Source organism: Magallana gigas, chromosome 1, assembly GCF_963853765.1.
Source record: "Magallana gigas chromosome 1, xbMagGiga1.1, whole genome shotgun sequence".
Taxonomy (NCBI): Eukaryota; Metazoa; Mollusca; class Bivalvia; order Ostreida; family Ostreidae; genus Magallana; species Magallana gigas.
In genome coordinates this window covers 30,651,781-30,677,588 of record NC_088853.1, presented here as the reverse complement: position 1 = coordinate 30,677,588, position 25,808 = coordinate 30,651,781, and the positions used below count along the sequence as shown (strand labels likewise).

The following is a 25,808-nucleotide window of genomic DNA, read 5'->3' as shown; positions in this document are numbered from 1 at the left end:
ATATGGCACATATACTTTTAGATTAACTTAACTGTGATAGTGTAAGACCAAAGGTTACTTACACTGGGAATTTCAGTCCCACAGACCGGGCATTCAATGTTTTTGGAGCCCGATGTTCATTATTGTTTTATTTGCTAGAGGGCCTAAATCTTTTAAAAATAAGTTGTATCAACACAATATGTTGACACGACCACTTGCAGGTAAACCTAATAATTTTATCTCCTAGGTAGGGTGTTTTGATGTTTTGGAGCCAGATTCTTTTATTGGTTTTTTTTTCCCAAACAATAAGTCTTACAATGGTAGCTGTTCACAACTAATAGGTGCCATTAAAACTTCAGCCCACGGAGTAAGAGCCTTCATTGTTTTCGAGTACATTGTTCTTTAACCCTTTTTTAACATATATAAAAATAACATTATAAAAGGTCGACACCGCTTGATAAACACAGCACTAATATCGACACGAGAGATGTATACGTCGGTGTATTTCATTTTTAATTCCCTCGGTGTACAGAAAAGTCTGATTCTGTCGACACTGCTTGATAAACACAGCACTAATGTCGACATGAAAGATATATATGTCGGTGTATTCATTTTTAATTCCCTTGGTGTACAGTATGGTCTGATTCTGTTAAACAAGATACGGAGGGTACATGTACTTTTTGGTGAACTTTACAGTGGAAGTGCTATCTAAATGCTTAGTAACACTGAAAATTTCAGTCCCCATAGAACGGAAATTCAATATTTTCGAACGCAATATCTATAATTCTCTTTGTGTTAAATGAAAAAAAAATGACAAAAACAAACCCAACCATCTCAAAAATCCATAAAACAAAATACAAATTTATAGGAGAACAACATGGAACTCCAAAAAGAATCAGAGGCCTAGGAGGAGTGAGCATCCTCGGCTGACCGGTCGTACCCGCCGTGTGCTCCTTGAGATAATTTGGCATGTCATAATCGATGTAAATGTCAAAATCGGGAAAATGTCACAATAGGAAAAAAAACGAAACGTTGATTTTTTGGTTTGTTTGGGATGGTCAAAATACAAACCTTGAGCCATTACATTGAAGGTAGCATCAGGTGCTTAGGAGGAGTTAGCATTCTCTGCTGACCGGTCACACCCGCCGTGTGGTCTTTGTCGTAATCTGGACAAAACGGAAAAGTCCGTAGACAATTGGGTGTTAATTATGGTCTAACAATTTGTATGAAAAACTTCAGTAAGAATGCAATCCAGTGGAAGATTTCATTTGCCCACAAGGTCTTTGTATCGACCAAAGAACTTACGAAAAGATGACTTCAAACGAGACTGTGGATTGTCCCGTTAATCAACTTGTTTGTCAGTAGCTTGCCTCGCCTTAGAAACTGTTCATACGTATGCCCTTGTATATCGAATTAACTGAGAGACAAAAACACCATATTCAGTTTATGAAGGTATATTGCTACATAAGTAAGGAAGGCTGACTATAAAAAAATTGAAGTCAACGCGTTTATCATAAAGTTTTGTTGTTAGGTTACCATCAATGTCCATTTCAAGTAAAATATCCAAATATGAAATAGATGACGCAGACGCTGTGGTATCTTTTATTTCAAGTTCACTGGGATATATTGAGTCGACGTCAGTAAGGAAATAACAATTGTTAATTGATAATACGTCGTAGATATACCTGAATGTTGAATTGAAGGCCACAACGAGTGATTTATTTTTTCACGTACAAGTTTTTTTTAATAAATTCTGCTTCATAAGAATACAAAAAAAGGTCTGGTAACAATGGGGCACATTGGTACCCATGGGAATTCCAACAGATTGTTTGAAGACTTGATTTCCAAAAACTACATACAAGATGTTGCCTATCAGAAACTCAAGCATCTTTTTAGTGTCAACTTCAGAGTACTTGTGTGTGCAATCAGAATGGTTTTTAACAAAATATTTTTTTAGATTTCCAATGACAGGTAAGCATTTTCATGACTTCCATTTTTATAAAAGAAACAACAATCTATAATATCAAAAAACCTAGATTTTAATTTTGGGGAATGGTTGTATAAAGTGTTGAAAAGTCGTACGTTTCAATGCTATTGATTTTGGTAAGAATTGTGTTAAATAGATGTATTACAGGAGGACCTATATCTCTTTTAAAAAAATGTTTCAACGCAATATTTGGACCGTGTAAGACCACTTGCAGGTGATCCTAACAATTTCAGCTCCAGGGTAGGGTGTTTCGATGTTTCGGAGCCTGGTGTTTTATTGTCTTTTCCCCTAACCATAAATTTTACAATGACAGCTGTCCACCACTAGAAGGTGCCATGAAAACTTCAGCCCACGGGGTAAGAGCCTGCGATGTTTTTTTCTTTATTTTTTTTTAGTCAAATGTTCATTTACTCTTTTTTATACATACATGAAAACAACACTGTAAAAAGTCGAAAACGCTTAATAAACACAGCACTAATGTCGACTCGAAATACGTCGGTTTATTTTATTTTGAATTCCCTTGGTGTACAATAGGGTCTGATTCTGTTAACAGTGATAGTGCAAGCTTTTTGGTTGGTAACACTGAAAATTTCAGAACCCATAGGACGGACATTCAATGTTTCAAAGCCCGATGTGTATAATTCTAATTTTGTTAAATATATGTATCACAGGAGGGTCTATTTCTGTTAAAGGAAGTTGTATTAGCACATTATGTTGACAGTGTCAGACCACTTGCAATTTCAGCTCCGGGGTAGAGAAGTTTCGATGTTTCAGTGTCTGATGTTTTAATTATCTTTTAGTATTATTTATCAATTGAAAAATTACAGTAAGGACTGGATTTTTTAAACTAGAGATTGTATCATTATGTAATTTAATGTGGTAATGTTAACAACCAGTAGACGACCCTGATTATTGCAGGCCTCATGATTCCTGTTCTGATGTTTTAAAATTCCATCATCGTATGTAGATAGGTTACAAAAGGACCCGGATCTTTTGAACTAGACATGTAATCCTAACAATAATTTTACAATGGTAGCTTACCACTACTGGTAGGTAGTATGAGAACTTTAGCCCACGTGGTAAGGGCCTCCAGTGTTTTTTATTTACACTTTTTGACATACTGTAGAAGGTCGACACCGCTTGATAAACACAGCACTTATGTCGACATGAAAGAGTTGGTGTTTACATTTTCAGTTCACTTGGTGTACAGTAAGGTCTGTCTCTTTTAAACTACATGGGGTACATATTCTTTTATCATAAGTTTACACTGATAGTGCTAGACTTTGTTAGTAACACTGAGAATTTTAGTCTCCACAGAACAGACCTTCAATGTTTCCAATCCCGATATTTGTAACTCTTATTACGTTAATTATGTATATTGAAGGAGAGCCTATATATCTTTTAATGTAGAAGATGTACCAACACAATACTTTGACAGTGTCTCGGTGTTTCTGAGCCCCATGTTTCAATTGCTATTTAATATTAGAAATATATTGAGATATTATAGCAAGGACTGTAGATGGTATCTTCGCTGTAATTTTTATATGGTAGTGCTTAACAACTAGTAAATGATCCTGAATACTTAAGACCTCAGGGTACGGGATTTTAATGTTTCCGATTCCGATGTTTACAAATCCAATTATTTTTGTAGATGAATTACAAAAAGGCCTGGATCTTTTGAACTAGACTTGTAACCCTAACCATCAGGCCTGGATCTTTTGAACTAGACTTGTAACCCTCAACATAAGTTTTACAATGAAAATTGACCACCACTAGTAGGTGCCATGAGAATTGCGTCCACAAAGTAAGGGCCTCCAATGCTTTCGGGTCTGATGCTTTTTACTCACTATTACATAATTATATAAAAACAACACTGTAAAAGGTCGACACCTCTTGATAAACATATCACTAATATCGACATGAAAGATATACATGTATACGTCGGTCTTTGAATGTTCAATTTACTTAGTGTACAATAAGGTCTGGATCTTTTGACATACAGAGGGCATGCGTTCTTTTATCATAACTTTACACTCATAGTGCTAGACTCAAGGTCAAAAATATTTTGTTTTATCCAGAACAGATACTTATCATTCAGTGCTCGTTTTGTAAAAGTCTATCTCAAAGTTCTTGAAAAGATTTTTTGTGACCCTTTCTTTTGATCTTATTTTCCAATATATCTGCCCTTGTTCATGGAACAGACTCTTTTTGGGGGGAATATATAAAAGCCCATTGGAAGCTTTGTGCTATATTTTATCAATATTTTGAAATATGGCCCTCTTTTCAAAAAGTATTGCAACTGAATCAATGTCAGAAGTTGGAGGATGACAGAATGTCTCATATTAAATAGAATATTTGGCTACGGCACATTTTCCAAAATATGAAAGTAGAAATCTATAGAATAAATGCATATTAAACATTTAAATATAAATGTATGTATAAAACAACTCGAAATTTCATCAAAAATTATTTTCATTTTATTTGCACCTTTCCAAACTAACTTTCTTAAACATGTCAAAACACTTGTGAACACATACCTGTATAAATTCAATTTAAAAAGCACTTATTTGTAAATCTACCAAATATAAGTAAATAATCTGTAACACAAAAGCTATCTGAAAAATAAAAAAAATAATAAAAAGATAAAGTAGTTAAATTATAAATGACTATTTGCAGAAGCTGTTTAAAGCATCTGAGCAAGGTCCATGAATACTATGCAGGTATGTTAAGGTTTCCCAAATGAGTTCACAACGATGTGTAGAAAATAATTTGTTATTCAAATATGTCATTATTAACTTCAAAGTAACAATCGACTTTCTTTACAATATTTCTAAGACAGTGAATCGTAATAAGTGACTATTCGTGAGCATAAATAAATCCGGTTGTTCTCTGTTATCAATAAGCGATTCTAAATTTCAATACAAGTGATACTTAATTTCATATTATCAATATTAAGTATCAAATAATCAGCTTTGTATTAGGTAAGTGACTATTTCTAAAATAGTGAGTTGGAGGCTCCACCTGCTACGTGTACACTAATGAATGGAGGTATTTAATGCATCTACAAATCATGCGATATTAGGATAATTTGCATGAACTTGGGAGAGAACATAAGTATCAGTATGACTCATGCAGGGGGAAGTCTGGCCCAATTTTGTGTAATTCGAGCTTAAAAAGTACCTAATTTGAAGGATAGGGCACAATGTTTGGACGAGGAATCACCTATATCATATTACCGGTGTATGAAAATCATTAACGATCTTAAATAAAGTCTTACTGCTTTTAAATAGAAATACTGAGTTTAGTTTTATTAGACAGTTTTGTATATCATATGAAACAAAGTTGTATAATAATCATAAGTAAAGGACAAGAGCGTACAAGGCCTGACAAATCCCCCCGTAACCAGGATTTTGAAATGGCATATGAACATATAAAACAAATCTTTACATTTGAAAGTGTACACCAGGATATGTACATGTATGATATAGAACTGCATTTTCTGACAAATAAATAGTAAACATTAATACATGCACTTGGTATTTATTTCCTTTGGTTTATTTGTTTGCTTTCTAATCATTACAGCATGATCTCTTATCTGTGCTAGCGCTATTTCTATCCGACATTGAGTGTAAAATGAACATTACGCAATAATTGTCATAATACAAATGGTATTAGATATTTTTTACATAATAGCCCAATAAAAAGGCAAAAAATGTTTTACTTAAAAGCAAATGAATTTTATATAAAACGCCGTTTAACGTTTCAAGCACCCTCTCAATCGAGAAGAATGGGGTGCAAGCCTCCGCCTATCCTAGTGAGCTAAGTTGACACATTAGGGTATAGGTGAATAAATTTAACTGCTTGACAATATTTAATACAGTAAAACTTTTTTGGTGAAACCCACGAATTTGGCCCATTATGGGTCTAGACTTCATTTTGAAAAATCAATAATAAAATTCATTAAAAACTCATTCTTTAAATAAAAGTACTTTTAGGGTGGAGACTGGACCCATTCATACCTAAATTTTTGCAATTTAGAACAGTGAATGAACCAAGATTTTGGCATAAAACGCTGTGCAGCTTTATTTGGAAATCTATAACTGTCGTGTTTGTAGAACGAAAGCACAATATTGGCTTTCATCCTGAAATTTATACTAAAAACAATGCATACAAACCAAAAATTAATATTCAAACTTCAATTGAAATTCTTTCGTCTCCATTGCTTCAAGTGGGGGATATACAACGCCTTGTACGCCCCTGTTCTTTAATACGTATCACATTCTATCGCACCACTTTAAAATACGCATATAATATCGTACCTTATTATATGATACAATATTGTATCACATTATACATTACAATGATATGTCTTGATACGGAACTGCATCATATAATATATTATTTTGTAATACTCATATACTTATATTTGCTAATATGCGTACATAAATGAATATATAGAATAGCGAAACGTTTAGTTCTGTGTGAACATTTTAATGATTTCACAATGATTACCGCACATGCTTATCACATGCTTATCACTTGACAATTGCATTATTGTAAACATTAAAACACGATTATTTTAATAATTTTCAAGGGTTTGCCTATTTCAAATGTAAATATAAGTTATAATCAGCATTATTATAATTTCATGTTAAATACTAAAATCTGATTGGTTTAGACGCAGTTGGTAATCCGTTCAATTACCCTGAGCGTTAGCAACACACTTGGCAACGGGTAACCCAACGAATTGCTACATGCGCGTAAATTATGCGCATATACCGATTGCCATAGAATTCACTTCATTTCTATTTAAAAGGAGTAAAATTTTCTTTAAAATTAAGACATTCATTATAATAAAATAAATAGCGCCCATTTGGGAGGATAACTGTTGACACCCCTCGAAAACCATTGTTTACCCCCGCTTCGCGTCGGTTGACAATGGTTTTCTCGGGCACTTATTATATAACGTTAAATGAATTGTTCACCGGGATATGAACTCAGTTGGTACGTAATCAAGTCTTCCGAGAAGCCCTTTGGGCTTCACAGGATATGATCACGTGACAAACCAGGTCCGATAAAAATTTTCAATTGCTGTTTATTTCTTAAATATTATATTATTTTACAATACTACGTTATATTATTCAAAATTGTATCATATAACACAATACTGTATCATATCATCCAATACAATAATATAGGAATCATTTTATATAACAACAAACTCATCTTTCAAACACGTTTGATTGAGGTACTTAGGACAATTGTTTTAGCATCCTTGATAATGAAGAGATCATTCTCTGTTTCTGAAGCAAGCCGTATGTATCAAATTCAAAGTTATATGATCCATATAAGTTTGTCAGGACAGCTGTTCTCCAGATATCAAACCTACATTCGACTACTCAAAAAATCTACACGTGCTCCATTATAATAACCTCCGGAATCCGGAAAATATGGTTCAGATTTAGCATCCATACATGTTGAGTGCATCAGTATCAAAACCTGCATCATTTATACAAAGTTGATAAACACTAAACCAAAAACTAAGATGTGTCCATCAAAGGGCATCTGCTCCAAAAAAAATTAACCAACTCCAAAAACCTTAAATGTATCATCATTCAGCATCTGAAACCTATGGCTCAGATTAAGCATTTGATCCTGTCAACTGCATATCTATCATCAGACACACCTGTCATGCAAGTATGGTGGAGTTAGGACCAGTAGTAAGTAAGATATAGTCATCAAATGGCACCTGCTCCAAAAACTTTGCTCTGCTCTTAACATTTTTAAAGCCAACATCCAGAATTCAAGTTCCAGATTCAGCATCCAAGTCTTAAAAGTTCATTAGTTTGTCCAGATGCACCATCCATGCAAGTTTGATGAAGGTAAGTTAATTAATAATTTAGATACAAGACCTGCACCACAAACTTTTACCACGTCCAGACGCCAACGGTATAACATAAGCTCCAGTCAACCTCGTGTCAGTGAGCTAAAAAAGTTTTGATTAAATGTCAATTGCCACTTGCCCCAATGGGATTTACATAAATCATTTGCAATGTTATGATATGCATGTGACATGATTAAGTACGATAATTAAAACGTTACTGTAGTGACGTCTATGATCAATACAGTATAATGAAAATTACAGCTTATAGTTTCGTTTAACATCTTTAATCTTCTCATGAAATTCAGGACATTTTCATTTCCGCATCTTCAGCCTCTTTGCACACAGATAGCAACAGACTTGATGGCTCGTGCCATCGTGAATGATGCTGCCTGTTTTAGCTCTTCTCAAACACAGGCCATTTGGACCTTTCTACATGGCAAATTGCTGCGGTAGGTAAGCAGAGAATGTCGCAACTTGGTGTTCTAGTCAAGTGGTTTACGAGGGCATGGTGCCCTGGCTGTATGGACACACAATTGAGTAAAAGTTGTCCTTAAACTTCTTGGTAGAGTTCATGTCTTGAGTGTGACAACTTCAACATCTTAGCAGAATTCGATGGAGAATGCATCTTCCATTTTCGTTCGCCAGACTGGACGAATCTTCAAGCAGAAGATACAGTGGCGTTGAAGGGGTTTGTTCTTTATACCTCATTCACATTCCAAGTGGAACTGAAATAAAACAAAAATGTTAAATATTCACTTGTTTGTTATATTAGGTTGAATCACTGGCATGGGATACCTCCATATTGTGACATAAAACGCTTAAATTAAGTAAAATATATACATATATATATATATATTTCGCAGGTTTCTAATTTAAAGAAAGTGACTAATTCCCTGCAAAGGGTTGACCTTCTGTACCGCGTGCATGTTGCACCATCACATGTCAGAAACTTACTGGTGTATAGTTGACAATGTTCAATCCACCTACTTTTCATGTTATTTTACCTCCCATCTGTAACTTGCAATTTTACTGTGTAAAGTCAACACAACAGTCATAGCCGCAGGTTTTCGCATTTTACTTCTGATTCTCATGTACCTAACATATGGGGCCTACATATTGCATATCAATTTCAACAAGTGACACCCCTCTAACTAATGATAATCATTAAAAATCATTTCATGAATTTTAGCAACACTCATAAGCCTTCAAGTACAGCAACTTTCAATTTTACAAAAATATTGACGGGTACTTTATCCGAAACTGTCCCTTGCTTCCTTTAACTTACACTAACATTCTCTGAAAAGTCGTCTTGTCTTAAAATTGAAAAGCTTATCCTGTTCTGAGAAAAGGGACACCACATTTTGCCAATTTCATTGAGGTTTAAGAAAAATATGGCCATTTAAGTGAACCCACCATTTCCACTTTCCTCTATTTAACAGAGATTCATAGGGCTCCCCATAAATAAAGCATCTTTATCTAATCTTTTAGAGGTCAATTGTTGTTCAACCTCCTTAAAAAATAAACCTTATTTAATACTACAAACATCTACTTGATATTATCATGATAAAAGCATCACATCACTTAAAAATACCATTACATGTATACCCTCCCCCTATCTTTTGATTTTCACAAGAAGCATTAGTTTGAACACTTTTACCTAATTTTCTGAAACTTGTGGCAATTTCCTTGAGTCATTTTCACACATAATAGAAAACAACCATCACTGATATCTAAAATTGATCTCTTTTGGAAAATGGATGATTTGTAGCATTTTTATTCACAAAAAGACATGCCGCCCTACATCTGATTTCTTGTTTTCATGAAAAACTAAGCCTAAAATCATATTTAGTGGATATCTTATATAGTCTGGTTTCTCCTTTTAACTTTGCTAAAATAGTAAGACCTACATGTGTGATTTCTGCTTTTAATTAAAATGAAATTCAACCACACCTGGGTACCTGGGGACGGATGAGAATTCCATGAAAAAGGTTAAATTTTTCTACATTTTTTATGCATATATACAATGAAACGGTACAAATATGTTGTTTTTTGTTCATTTCAAGAGTAATTATCATACAGATGTTATTTCAAGGTCAAATGTACATTTACATATCCTACATGTAATGGTAATGGAGTCAACTGGAAAGAGGGGGTGGCTTTTTCAATTCTGTATAAATACATCTAAAATATCATTTATGGATAGGAAGGAGCAAAAACTTGATTTTTTTGACATATTGTATAATTTGATAACTGCATCTGTCTACATGTAAAGTTCAGTTGAAATAAAAATATGCTGTTTTAAAAAAATTCGGTCATATAAGTCAGGTGGCTTAATGTTATTTCATAAAATCAGACAGCGAAATGGCTGCAAATTCATAAATTTAATGATTCAATTGATCAAAACTGTTTTAAAGTATTTATTCTTATCTCATTAATTAACTGAAGCCTATTAATCGCACCAGGGTATGAAATACCTACTCTCTAATCCAATTTACTCTAGTGGTGGTCATTCTACACATTCAAGAGGGAGTTACTCCCCTTGAATATTTTTGCTAATAAATCATGTAATGACATCTACAGCCAAAAAATTCATCCATTTTCACAAAATATATTACTTATGGTACAAAATCCACTCAAAATTACACTGAAATGAAAAATCTGAAAATACCATGTTGTCTTGAAGGTGGCACAGGACAGGTTTTTTTTTTATACAATTCATTGTAGCCAGGGGATGCGTGTCTTCGGAACTCTGTAACTAGAATTTCCTCAGTTCCCATTCAGGTCAAATACCTTTAATTCACTCTTTATAAGGCCAATCACCAATTTCTGAAGAAAATTACTAGTCAAAACCTGTAAAATTCTCTACATATTGGTTTTTATTAGATTTTAACCCTTTCATATTTTGCTAATTTTTCAGCTTTTTAGACCTCCCCCAACTAATTCCCTGCAAAGGGTTGACATTCCGTACCGCGTGCATGTTGCACCATCACATGTCAGAAACTTACCGGTGTAAAGTTGACAATGTCCAATCCATCTACTTTTCGTGTTATTTTACCTCCCATCTGTAACTTGCAATTTCACTGTGTAAAGTCAACACAACAGTCATAGCCGCAGGTTTTCGCATTTTACTTCTGATTCTCATGTACCTAACATATGGGGCCTACATATTGCATATCAATTTCAACAAGAGACACCCCTCTAACTAATGATAATCATTAAAAATCATTTCATGAATTTTAGCAACACTCATAAGCCTTCAAGTACAGCAACTTTCAATTTTACAAAAATATTGACGGGTACTTTATCCGAAACTATCCCTTGCTACCTTAGGATGCTTCCACACAAATTTTCCTGACTGGTTAGTTTCTGAGAGGAAGATTTTTAAAGATTTACTCAATATATTCCTATGAAAAAATTCGACCCACCATTGTGGCCCCACCCTATCTTTAAAAGGTCATGATTTTCACAATCTATACTACCTTAGTATGCTTCCACACAAGTTTTAGCTTTCCTGGCCAATTGGTTCTTCAGAAGAAGATTTTTGAAAAGTTCTTAATTTTTTTCAATAATTCCTAATTATCTCCTTTTGAAAAAAAAGGTGGTCCTTAGTTTTCACAACTTTGTATCCCCTTTGCCTAATAATGCTCTGTGCCAAGTTTCGTTGAAATTGGCCCAGTGCTTCTGGAGAAGATGTTGAAAATATGAAAAGTTTACAAACAGACAAGCAACAGACAAAATGTGATCAGAATAGCTCACATGAGCTTTCAGCTCAAGTGAGCTAAAAATCCAGTTATACATTAGTACCCGACACAATTCATGCTTTTCACAGAAAGCAACTCAACAGCTATGCACCAGAACCTCAGGCGATTGAAACTGTCTATATAGAAGCATCATTCCAAATATTAATAAGTACACTGGGTTATTGCTTTAGTCCACTGAAAGGAACTTAACAGGTATATACCTGGTATTAATCTGTACCCTAGGCTATGGATAGCTCTATTGGGTGAAAAATAACAGCTACAAATTAGTATTTTTGGCTACTGATACTGTCACTGAGAGCAACTTAACATCAAAATTAGTACCCTAGGTTATTGGTAGTAGTCTCTTGAAAGCAACACAGCAGCTGTACATAAGTATAACTTACCTCTTGATATCCGCTTTCTGGTAAGAACATAACCATTGTACCATAGTAAACTTAGCTTTTCCTATGTTCACCATGACGACCTAGCTTATTGATATGGTCCACTGAGAGAAACATAATAATTGTAAAATAGTGAACTAGGCTATTGATATGATTCACTAAGAACAATATTATTTCAAAATTTTTAAAAATGCACTCTCTTTTTCTACAGTTTTGAGGTTTCTCCCCTTTGAATAAAGATCGGTCTTTCATTTCTGCAATTTATACTTGCCTTCCCATAAGGATGGTTTGTGCCAATTTTGGTTGAAATTGGCGAAGCGGTTTTACAAAAGAAGTTCAAAATGTTAAAAGTTAAAAGACGGACAGACGGACAATGGCCAAAATGTGATCAGAATAGCTCACTTGAGCTTTCAGCTCAGGTGAGCTATAAATCAAAACTGAAGTAATGAAAACAAACCACATTTTCCACAGAGATTCAAAACTGTTACAAATGAGGAAATAGAGAAATTTTTCGACTCCAGGCAAGCAAAATCAACAAAAAGAAATACAGCATGGGGATTTTTCAAGGTAAATGTGTTTGCAGCAATTTGACATTTGTATAAAAATCTTTAAGGGTCAAGATTTGTTGCAGAATTTACACAACCAAACACAAGACCCCCAAACGTTACACAATGTCAGTCTCTAAAACACAACTCACTCCTTTTAGATTGGAACATGGAGATCTATGGTTCTGTACTAATGGTGCAACATTAGACCTGCAAACAGCAAATGTGTCAACTCTTGCCAGTCATCTCTCGTGATTTTATTGTGAAGCCAGCCCCAAAGAAAAAGTTGATGATGATGTTTAGCCTTTGTACCACAAAAATACTTTGATCAATATCAAAGGAGCAATAAATCGCCATCTTGCTGACATTCAGAGAGATGTAAATATAGTCCATGACAAGGAGTTCAGAACAGCCAATGGAATCTTGGATGGTTTCTTTAAAGAGCGAACCTGACTTGATCTGTCAAAACCAACATCACACAAAGATATTATCGAGATACATGATCTGCAGAAGATTTATAAATACCTCCAAGGTGCCACATCATCACCAGTGGTTTTGCGCCATGCTGTATGGTACTTTCTGTCCATCAATTTTATTACCATAGGTTTAGAGTTCCACCATAAGTTTAATCATAACAGCTTTGTCTTCTGCACAGATGAAACTTGCCAATATGCTGCATTACAACACAAAACATTACAAAATAATCATCAAGGTGGTGTAGATGCCGATGACAGCCATACAGACAAGATAATGTACGCAACTGATAATGAAAACTGCTGTCATGTTTATCTCTTAAAGTTACTGATGTCAAAAACAGATTCAAATGCTACAAATCTTTTCAACCAATACATATAAGAGAGAGTTCATTCTGATATTTGGTATTCAGCAAAACCCCTGCCAAAGCGCACTTTCAACAAGTCTCTCGGGGAGATTTGCTTTGCTGCTGGTGTGGAGCATAAATACACATCCCACTGTTTACGGGCCACTGCAAACACTTACCTTAATGATCAGGGATTTGAAGCACGACATATCATGTTCATGTCGAACAAAAGGAATGAGAGTTCAATGAGGTCATATAACAGATCGCTCTCCTCTAAGCAAAAAAAAAAGGCATTCTGCGATGGCGTCTGCATCTTCATCCCCTTTTACGATCGTAGCTCTTCCACCGCTGTCGACCAGGTTCTCGAACTTGCCACCACGAACCCATGAAAATCAGGCTCAACTTGAAAACTTACCGTCACCATCTGCACATGAGACCACAACTCTCATATCGTCAAATTCCACAGCCACAACATCGTCCTCCATGCCAGCAACATTGAAAACAGTTAACATGAACATGCAAAACATTAATCCAACAGCTGGGTTTTTCAATAATGCAAACTTCAGGGAGAGCACATTTCGTTTTACTCAGTTGTGCTTACTGTATTGTTACGTGTTGATAATGTTTATTCTTAATGAATAAATCATCTTGTTGGAAAATACTCATGTATTGTTATTGAATTCAAACTTTTGCGATTAAATATAGCATTTCTCAAAAAAAAAAAATCTTTCTTCATAATATTTTTGAGCACTATATTTCCCATGTCACAACAGCTGATTTTTTGGCTCTTCCATCAATTACCCACACCTGCTAGTAAAGGCGCAAATTTTAAAACTACGACCATTAATAAAATAAAAAATAAAATCAATATAAATATAATTTGTTTGCTCGCATTGGTGTGTCATAGGACCGACAAATCCAAAGAAAAAAAGCATTCAATGCTTATATGCACGATACATAACCATTGTACCTTAGAACAGTAAGCTAATCATATGTTCACCTAAGAACACCATATTATGTTATGCACGACACCCTAGCTAAATGATATGGTCCTCTAAGAGAAACATAATAATTAAACAAAGTTATTGATATGAATCACTAAGAACAATATTATTTCTTTAGTATACAGAAACACTCATATCATCCAATGGGACCAACATGGCATTTCATTATAATATCTATAGTTCACTAGGATTAATAAACATAGATAACCACAGATAACAAAGCTCACTAAGACGAGGCATCACCCTAATGAGGCATCACTTTTATGAGACCACCTTTATCATATCATATGAAAATCATACTTTATGATCTTGGATATTCCTGGATTCTGTTGGACACAATATCGTATATCATCTGTTCAAAAAATTGTATGATATTAATCATATGTTCATAAAATTATATTAATCAATACAATAATATCAAATTAAATATTGCATCCTATCATACTTACAAACAATATCATATACTACAATAAAATACCGTAATAAACAATGATGAGATATGATATTGCAACATATGATATGAAATTGTATTCTGTTATACATTATTGTATTTGATCACATAATACAATATCATATTACATAATACATCATAACAGTGAATCATATAATATTATATTGTATCTTTTAGTAAAATATTGTATTGTATGACACTGTATCATATTTGATACATAATATCATATTATATCATATGAACCAATATAATTCAATACAACATTATATCATATCAAATGATACAATGTCATGTGAAAAAGTAAAAAGTTATATAATACAATATTATATTATACATATTGTATCATGATACAATAATATATATCACAATTAAATATAATACAATTTTATGCGATATGATAATATATCATATAAACCAATATCATATTATACGTCAATATCGTATGAGAGCAACCCAACAACTTAGCACCTATTTACTTGGTATTAATGAGTACCCTGAGCTATGAATACGGTCTATTGAGTGAAATAAAACAGCTACACATTAGTATTTTTTGTCTATTGATAATGTCACTGAGAGAAACTTAACATCAATAGTGGTACCTAAGGCAATTGGTAGTCTTCTGAGAGCAACACAACATCTATACATTAATATAACTTGTCTATTCATAAACTTCTGGTAAGAACATAACAATTGCACCTTAGTACAGTGGGCTATACATATGTTCACCTAAGAAAACAATATTATGTTATGCCTGTTACCCTAGCTTATTGATAAGGTCTTCTGAGAGAAACTTAATAATTGTACAATAGTACACTAGGCTATTGGTGTGAATCACTAAGAACAAATTCCTATCATCCAATGAGACCAACATGGCATTTCATAATAACATCTTAGGCAATGATACAGTTCACTAGAATTAACACAACAGTTTTCAATAAGTAATCTAGCCTTTTGATCAAATGTCATTGGAAGAGCTACCAATTGTACAACAGTAACTCAGGCAATTGATACCATCTAATCAGAGCAACACGTAAGTTACACATATGTTACACAATACGATTCACACTGTCCTTTGAGAGCAACATAATAGTAATACATCAGAACCCTAAGCCATCGATATGGTCAACTGAGAGCAACACAACATTATTCTAAAGAACCAAACCAATTAGTAGCAACATGTATACTGAAAGCAACTGAACAGTTGTACAATCCAGTTTCATAACAGTTCTCAAGGCAAATGATGATGCAGTTGATACCAAGTATCCAATGCTATTGGTACGGTCTACTAAGAACAACAAAACAGTCATACATTCGTACCCGACACAATTCAAACTTTCCACTGAGAGCAACCCAACAACTTAGCACCTATTTACCTGGTATTAATCAGTACACTGACCTATGAATACGGTCTATTGAGTGAAATAAAACAGCTACACATTAGTATTTTTTGTCTATTGATAATGTCACTGAGAGAAACTTAACATCAATAGTGGTACCTAAGGCAATTGGTAGTCTTCTGCGAGCAACACAACATCTATACATTAATATAACTTGTCTATTCATAAACCTTCTGGTAAGAACATAACCATTGCACCTTAGTACAATAGGCTAAACATATGTTCACCTAAGAAAACAATATTATGTTATGCCTGTTACCCTAGCTTATTGATAAGGTCCTCTGAGAGAAACATAACAATTGTACAATAGTATACTAGGCTATTGATGTGAATCACTAAGAACAAATTCCTATCATCCAATGAGACCAACATGGCATTTCATAATAACATCTTAGGCAATAATACAGTTCACTAGGATTAACAAAACAGTTTTCAATAAGTAATCTAGCCTTTTGATCAAATGTCATTGGAAGAGCTACCAATTGTACAATAGTAACTCAGGCAATTGATATCGTCTAATCAGAGCAACACGTAAGATACACATATGTTACACAATACGATTCACACTGTCCTTTGAGAGCAACATAATAGTAATACATCACAACCCTAAGCCATCGATATGGTCAACTGAGAGCAACACAACATTATTCTAAAGAACCAAACCAATTGGTAGCTATACTAAAAGCAACTGAACAGTTGTACAATCCAGTTTTATAACAGTACTCAAAGGCAAATGATGATGCTGTTGATACCAAGTTCCAATGCTAATGGTACGGTCTACTAAGAACAACAAAACAGTCATACATTCGTACCCGACACAATTCAAACTTTCCACTGAGAGCAACCCAACAACTTAGCACCTATTTACCTGCCGTGGTATTATTCAGTACACTGACCTATAAATACGGTCTATTGAGTGAAATAAAACATATTAGCATTTTTTGTCTATTGATAATGTCTCTAAGAGAAACTAAACATCAATAGTGGTACCTAAGGCAATTGGTAGTCTTCTGAGAGCAACACAACATCTATACATTAATATAACTTGTCTATTCATAAACTTCTGGTAAGAACATAACAATTGCACCTTAGTACAGTGGGCTATACATATGTTCACCTAAGAAAACCATATTATGTTATGCATGATACCCTAGCTTATTGATAATGTCCTCTGAGAGAAACATAATAATTGTACAAAAGTATACTAGGCTATTGATGTGAATCACTAAGAACAAATTCCTATCATCCAATGAGACCAACCTGGCATTTCATAATAACATCTTAGGCAATGATACAGTTCACTAGGATTAACACAACAGTTTTCAATAAGTAATCTAGCCTTTTGATCAAATGTCATTGGAAGAGCTACAAATTGTACAACAGTAACTCAGGCAATTGATACCGTCTAATCAGATCAACACGCAAGTTACACGTATGTTACACAATACGATTAACACTGTCCTTTGAGAGCAACATAATAGTTATACATCAGAACCCTAAGCCATCGATATGCTCAACTGATAGCAACACATTATTCTAAAGAACAAAACCAATTCGTAGCTATACTAAAAGCAACTGAACAATTGTACAATCCAGTTTTATAACAGTACTCAAGGCAAATGGTGATGCAGTTGATACCAAGTATCCAATGCTAATGGTACGGTCTACTAAGAACAACAAAACAGTCATACATTCCTAATATAACTTGTCGTTTCATAAACCTTCTGGTAAGAACATAACCATTGCACCTTTAGTTAGTACAGTAGGCTAAACATATGGTCATCTAAGAAAAACAAATTATGTTATGAATGATACCTCAGCTTATTTATAAGGTCCTCTGAGAGAAACATTATAATTATACAATAGTACACTAGGCTATTGATGTGAATCTCTAAGAACAAATTCCTATCATCTAATGAGACCAACATGGCATTTCATAATTACATCTTAGGCAATGATACAGTTCACTAGGATTAACACAACAGTTTTCAATAAGTAATCTAGCCTTTTGATCAAATGTCATTGGAAGAGCTACCAATTGTACAACAGTAACTCAGGAAATTGATACTCTCTAATCAGAGCAACACGTAAGATACACATGTTACACAATACGATTCACACTGTCCTTTGAGAGCAACATAATAGTAATACATCACAACCCTAAGCCATCGATATGGTCAACTGAGACCAACACAACATTATTCTAAAGAACCAAACCAATTGGTAGCTATACTAAAAGCAACTGAACAGTTGTACAATCCAGTTTTATAACAGTACTCAAGGCAAATGATAATGCAGTTGATACCAAGTATCCAAAGCTATTGGTACGGTCTACTAAAAACAACAAAACAGTCATACATTCGTACCCGACACAATTCAAACTTTCCACTGAGAGCAACCCAACAACTTAGCACCTATTTACCTGGTATTATTCAGTACACTGACCTTTGAATACGGTCTATTGAGTGAAATAAAACAGCTACACATTAGTATTTTTGTCTATTGATAATGTCACTGAGAGAAACTTAACATCAATAGTGGTACCTAAGGCAATTGGTAGTCTTCTGAGAGCAACACAACATCTATACATTAATATAACTTGTCTATTCATACACCTTCTGGTAAGAACATAACCATTGCAACTTAGTACAGTAGGCTAAACATATGTTCACCTAAGAAAACCATATTATGTTATGCATGATACCCTAGCTTATTGATAAGGTCCTCTGAGAGAAACATAATAATTGTACAATAGTATACTAGACTATTGATGTGAATCACTAAGAACAAATTCCTATCATCCAATGAGACCAACATGGCATTTCATAATAACATCTTAGGCAATGATACAGTTCACTAGGATTAACACAACAGTTTTCAATAAGTAATCTAGCCTTTTGATCAAATGTCATTGGAAGAGCTACCAATTGTACAATAGTAACTCAGGCAATTGATATCGTCTAATCAGATCAACACGTAAGTTACACATATGTTACACAATACGATTCACACTGTCCTTTGAGAGCAACATAATAGTAATACATCACAACCCTAAGCCATCGATATGGTCAACTGAGAGCAACACAACATTATTCTAAAAAACCAAACCAATTGGTAGCTATACTAAAAGCAACTGAACAGTTGTACAATCCAGTTTTATAACAGTACTCAAGGCAAATGATGATGCTGTTGATACCAAGTTCCAATGCTAATGGTACGGTCTACTAAGAACAACAAAACAGTCATACATTCGTACCCGACACAATTCAAACTTTCCACTGAGAGCAACCCAACAACTTAGCACCTATTTACCTGGTATTATTCAGTACACTGACCTATAAATACGGTCTATTGAGTGAAATAAAACATATTAGCATTTTTTGTCTATTGATAATGTCTCTAAGAGAAACTAAACATCAATAGTGGTACCTAAGGCAATTGGTAGTCTTCTGAGAGCAACACAACATCTATACATTAATATAACTTGTCTATTCATAAACTTCTGGTAAGAACATAACAATTGCACATTAGTACAGTGGGCAATACATATGTTCACCTAAGAAAACCATATTATGTTATGCATGATACCCTAGCTTATTGATAATGTCCTCTGAGAGAAACATAATAATTGTACAAAAGTATACTAGGCTATTGATGTGAATCACTAAGAACAAATTCCTATCATCCAATGAGACCAACCTGGCATTTCATAATAACATCTTAGGCAATGATACAGTTCACTAGGATTAACACAACAGTTTTCAATAAGTAATCTAGCCTTTTGATCAAATGTCATTGGAAGAGCTACAAATTGTACAACAGTAACTCAGGCAATTGATACCGTCTAATCAGATCAACACGCAAGTTACACGTATGTTACACAATACGATTAACACTGTCCTTTGAGAGCAACATAATAGTTATACATCAGAACCCTAAGCCATCGATATGCTCAACTGATAGCAACACATTATTCTAAAGAACAAAACCAATTCGTAGCTATACTAAAAGCAACTGAACAATTGTACAATCCAGTTTTATAACAGTACTCAAGGCAAATGGTGATGCAGTTGATACCAAGTATCCAATGCTAATGGTACGGTCTACTAAGAACAACAAAACAGTCATACATTCCTAATATAACTTGTCGTTTCATAAACCTTCTGGTAAGAACATAACCATTGCACCTTTAGTTAGTACAGTAGGCTAAACATATGGTCATCTAAGAAAAACATATTATGTTATGAATGATACCTCAGCTTATTTATAAGGTCCTCTGAGAGAAACATTATAATTCTACAATAGTACACTAGGCTATTGATGTGAATCACTAAGAACAAATTCCTATCATCTAATGAGACCAACATGGCATTTCATAATTACATCTTAGGCAATGATACAGTTCACTAGGATTAACACAACAGTTTTCAATAAGTAATCTAGCCTTTTGATCAAATGTCATTGGAAGAGATACCAATTGTACAACAGTAACTCAGGAAATTGATACTCTCTAATCAGAGCAACACGTAAGATACACATATGTTACACAATACGATTCACACTGTCCTTTGAGAGCAACATAATAGTAATACATCACAACCCTAAGCCATCGATACGGTCAACTGAGAGCAACACAACATTATTCTAAAGAACCAAACAAATTGGTAGCTATACTAAAAGCAACTGAACAGTTGTACAATCCAGTTTCATAACAGTAAAAAAAGGAAATGATGATGCAGTTGATACCAAGTATCCAAAGCTATTGGTACGGTCTACTAAAAACAACAAAACAGTCATACATTCGTACCCGACACAATTCAAACTTTCCACTGAGAGCAACCCAACAACTTAGCACCTATTTACCTGGTATTATTCAGTACACTGACCTATGAATACGGTCTATTGAGTGAAATAAAACAGCTACACATTAGTATTTTTGTCTATTGATAATGTCACTGAGAGAAACTTAACATCAATAGTGGTACCTAAGGCAATTGGTAGTCTTCTGAGAGCAACACAACATCTATACATTAATATAACTTGTCTATTCATAAACCTTCTGGTAAGAACATAACCATTGCACCTTAGTACAGTAGGCTAAACATATGTTCACCTAAGAAAACCATATTATGTTATGCATGATACCCTAGCTTATTTATAAGGTCCTCTGAGAGAAACATAATAATTGTACAATAGTATACTAGGCTATTGATGTGAATCACTAAGAACAAATTCCTATCATCCAATGAGACCAACATGGCATTTCATAATAACATCTTAGGCAATGATACAGTTCACTAGGATTAACACAACAGTTTTCAATAAGTAATCTAGCCTTTTGATCAAATGTCATTGGAAGAGCTACCAATTGTACAATAGTAACTCAGGCAATTGATATCGTCTAATCAGATCAACACGTAAGTTACACATATGTTACACAATACGATTCACACTGTCCTTTGAGAGCAACATAATAGTAATACATCAGAACCCTAAGCCATCGATATGGTCAACTGAGAGCAACACAACATTATTCTAAAGAACCAAACCAATTGGTAGCTATACTAAAAGCAACTGAACAGTTGTACAATCCAGTTTTATAACAGTACTCAAGGCAAATGATGATGCTGTTGATACCAAGTTCCAATGCTAATGGTACGGTCTACTAAGAACAACAAAACAGTCATACATTCGTACCCGACACAATTCAAACTTTCCACTGAGAGCAACCCAACAACTTAGCACCTATTTACCTGGTATTATTCAGTACACTGACCTATAAATACGGTCTATTGAGTGAAATAAAACATATTAGCATTTTTTGTCTATTGATAATGTCTCTAAGAGAAACTAAACATCAATAGTGGTACCTAAGGCAATTGGTAGTCTTCTGAGAGCAACACAACATCTATACATTAATATAACTTGTCTATTCATAAACTTCTGGTAAGAACATAACAATTGCACCTTAGTACAGTGGGCTATACATATGTTCACCTAAGAAAACCATATTATGTTATGCATGATACCCTAGCTTATTGATAATGTCCTCTGAGAGAAACATAATAATTGTACAAAAGTATACTAGGCTATTGATGTGAATCACTAAGAACAAATTCCTATCATCTAATGAGACCAACATGGCATTTCATAATAACATCTTAGGCAATGATACAGTTCACTAGGATTAACACAACAGTTTTCAATAAGTAATCTAGCCTTTTGATCAAATGTCATTGGAAGAGCTACCAATTGTACAACAGTAACTCAGGAAATTGATACTCTCTAATCAGAGCAACACGTAAGATACACATATGTTACACAATACGATTCACACTGTCCTTTGAGAGCAACATAATAGTAATACATCACAACCCTAAGCCATCGATACGGTCAACTGAGAGCAACACAACATTATTCTAAAGAACCAAACCAATTGGTAGCTATACTAAAAGCAACTGAACAGTTGTACAATCCAGTTTCATAACAGTAAAAAAAGGAAATGATGATGCAGTTGATACCAAGTATCCAAAGCTATTGGTACGGTCTACTAAGAACAACAAAACAGTCATACATTCGTACCCGACACAATTCAAACTTTCCACTGAGAGCAACCCAACAACTTAGCACCTATTTACCTGGTATTATTCAGTACACTGACCTATAAATACGGTCTATTGAGTGAAATAAAACATATTAGCATTTTTTGTCTATTGATAATGTCTCTAAGAGAAACTAAACATCAATAGTGGTACCTAAGGCAATTGGTAGTCTTCTGAGAGCAACACAACATCTATACATTAATATAACTTGTCTATTCATAAACCTTCTGGTAAGAACATAACCATTGCACCTTAGTACAATACGCTAAACATATGTTCACCTAAGAAAACCATATTATGTTATGCATGATACCCTAGCTTATTGATAAGGTCCTCTGAGAGAAACATAATAATTGTACAATAGTACACTAGGCTATTGATTTGAATCACTAAGAACAAATTCCTATCATCCAATGAGACCAACATGGCATTTCATAATAACATCTTAGGCAATGATACAGTTCACTAGGATTAACACAACAGTTTTCAATAAGTAATCTAGCCTTTTGATCAAATGTCATTGGAAGAGATACCACTTGTACAACAGTAACTCTGGCAATTGATACCGTCTAATCAGATCAACACGCAAGTTACACGTATGTTACACAATACGATTCACACTGTCCTTTGAGAGCAACATAATAGTAATACATCAGAACCCTAAGCCATCGATATGGTCAACTGAGAGCAACACAACATTATTCTAAAGAACAAAACCAATTGGTAGCTATACTAAAAGCAACCGAACAGTTGTACAATCCAGTTTCATAACAGAACTCAAGGCAAATGATGATGCAGTTGATACCAAGTATCCAAAGCTATTGGTACGGTCTACTAAGAACAACAAAACAGTCATACATTCGTACCCGACACAATTCAAACTTTCCACTGAGAGCAACCCAACAACTTAGCACCTATTAACCTGGTCATATTCAGTACACTGACCTATGAATACTGTCTATTGAGTGAAATAAAACAGCTACACTTTAGTATTTTTTGTCTATTGATAATGTCACTGAGAGAAACTTAACATCAATAGTGGTACCTAAGGCAATTGGTAGTCTTCTGAGAGCAACACAACATCTATACATTAATATAACTTGTCTATTCATAAACCTTCTGGTAAGAACATAACCATTGCACCTTAGTACAATACGCTAAACATATGTTCACCTAAGAAAACCATATTATGTTATGCATGATACCCTAGCTTATTGATAAGGTCCTCTGAGAGAAACATAACAATTGTACAATAGTATACTAGGCTATTGATGTGAATCACTAAGAACAAATTCCTATCATCCAATGAGACCAACATGGCATTTCATAATAACATCTTAGGCAATGATACAGTTCACTAGGATTAACACAACAGTTTTCAATAAGTAATCTAGCCTTTTGATCAAATGTCATTGGAAGAGATACCAATTGTACAACAGTAACTCTGGCAATTGATACCGTCTAATCAGATCAACATGCAAGTTACACGTATGTTACACAATACGATTCACACTGTCCTTTGAGAGCAACATAATAGTAATACATCAGAACCCTAAGCCATCGATATGGTCAACTGAGACCAACACAACATTATTCTAAAGAACCAAACCAATTGGTAGCTATACTAAAAGCAACTGAACAGTTGTACAATCCAGTTTTATAACAGTACTCAAGGCAAATGATAATGCAGTTGATACCAAGTATCCAAAGCTATTGGTACGGTCTACTAAAAACAACAAAACAGTCATACACTCATACCCGACACAATTCAAACTTTCCACTGAGAGCAACCCAACAACTTAGCACCTATTAACCTGGTATTATTCAGTACACTGACCTATGAATACTGTCTATTGAGTGAAATAAAACAGCTACACATTAGTATTTTTTGTCTATTGATAATGTCACTGAGAGAAACTTAACATCAATAGTGGTACCTAAGGCAATTGGTAGTCTTCTGAGAGCAACACAACATCTATACATTAATATAACTTGTCTATTCATAAACCTTCTGGTAAGAACATAACCATTGCACCTTAGTACAGTAGGCTAAACATATGTTCACCTAAGAAAACCATATTATGTTATGCATGATACCCTAGCTTATTGATAAGGTCCTCTGAGAGAAACATAATAATTGTACAATAGTACACTAGGCTATTGATGTGAATCACTAAGAACAAATTCCTATCATCCAATGAGACCAACATGGCATTTCATAATAACATCTTAGGCAATGATACAGTTCACTAGGATTAACACAACAATTTTCAATAAGTAATCTAGCCTTTTGATCAAATGTCATTGGAGGAGCTACCAATTGTACAACAGTAACTCAGGCAATTGATACCGTCTAATCAGATCAACACGTAAGTTACACATATGTTACACAATACGATTCACACTGTCCTTTGAGAGCAACATAATAGTAATACATCAGAACCCTAAGCCATCGATATGGTCAACTGAGAGCAACACAACATTATTCTAAAGAACCAAACCAAATAGTAGCAACATGTATACTGAAAGCAACTGAACAGTTGTACAATCCAGTTTTATAACAGTACTCAAGGCAAATGATGATGCTGTTGATACCAAGTTCCAATGCTAATGGTACGGTCTACTAAGAACAACAAAACAGTCATACATTCGTACCCGACACAATTCAAACTTTCCACTGAGAGCAACCCAACAACTTAGCACCTATTTACCTGGTATTATTCAGTACACTGACCTATAAATACGGTCTATTGAGTGAAATAAAACATATTAGCATTTTTTGTCTATTGATAATGTCTCTAAGAGAAACTTAACATCAATAGTGGTACCTAAGGCAATTGGTAGTCTACTGCGAGCAACACATCATCAGATTCTATACATTAATATAACTTGTCTATTCATAAACCTTCTGGTAAGAACATAACCATTGCACCTTAGTACAGTAGGCTAAACACATGTTCACCTAAGAAAACCATATTGTTATAAATGATACCCTAGC

The 25,808-nt window shown here is 34.3% G+C and overlaps 1 protein-coding gene and 1 long non-coding RNA gene across 3 annotated transcripts in view; both read left to right on the top strand.

Moving 5' to 3' along the window:
• Nucleotides 1–25,808, top strand: part of LOC105345716 (uncharacterized) — a 153,742-nt gene that overhangs the window by 17,431 nt on the left and 110,503 nt on the right. The window lies entirely within an intron of this gene.
• LOC136269933 (uncharacterized) lies at nt 8,159–14,017 on the top strand. 2 transcript variants are annotated; one of them, XR_010707555.1, is made up of 4 exons: nt 8,159–8,299; nt 8,417–8,538; nt 12,463–12,558; nt 12,698–14,017. It is a non-coding gene; the product is annotated as an uncharacterized lncRNA (long non-coding RNA). The 2 variants fall into 2 exon arrangements; XR_010707554.1 differs by having other exon boundaries at nt 8,159–8,303.